Consider the following 422-nt stretch of genomic DNA (forward strand, 5'->3'; position numbering starts at 1 on the left):
CCCTAAGATACACCTAAGTAAGACATGAAGTGGCAGCCCATACTACCTCTTCATACACACTTAGGTGTTCCTCAAGGCTACAATAAATAAGAACCTTTACAATTCAACACAACATGCTAAGTAACTCATTTCATCAATATAAGCTACGCATTCATCATTTTATTTAGACAATAAGTCAACAATCTTCATTAGATTCATTTAGGACACCTTCATGCATTTAGAGGGTTTTCACACATTTAGTCATTAGGACTTAGAGAACTCACTATAGCTCCTCCAAAGCTTACTCGTGCAATGTATAGATATCATCCCATACTACTACCTACACTTTGTAGTACCTATCAAGTAACTAGAGTGCACATCTCACATGATGGGAATAAGCATTTATACGACATAGACCATGCAAGCTAGGCATGGAATTTGGT

This window comes from Solanum tuberosum, unplaced genomic scaffold, assembly GCF_000226075.1.
Source record: "Solanum tuberosum cultivar DM 1-3 516 R44 unplaced genomic scaffold, SolTub_3.0 scf00070, whole genome shotgun sequence".
Lineage (NCBI taxonomy): Eukaryota > Viridiplantae > Streptophyta > Magnoliopsida > Solanales > Solanaceae > Solanum > Solanum tuberosum.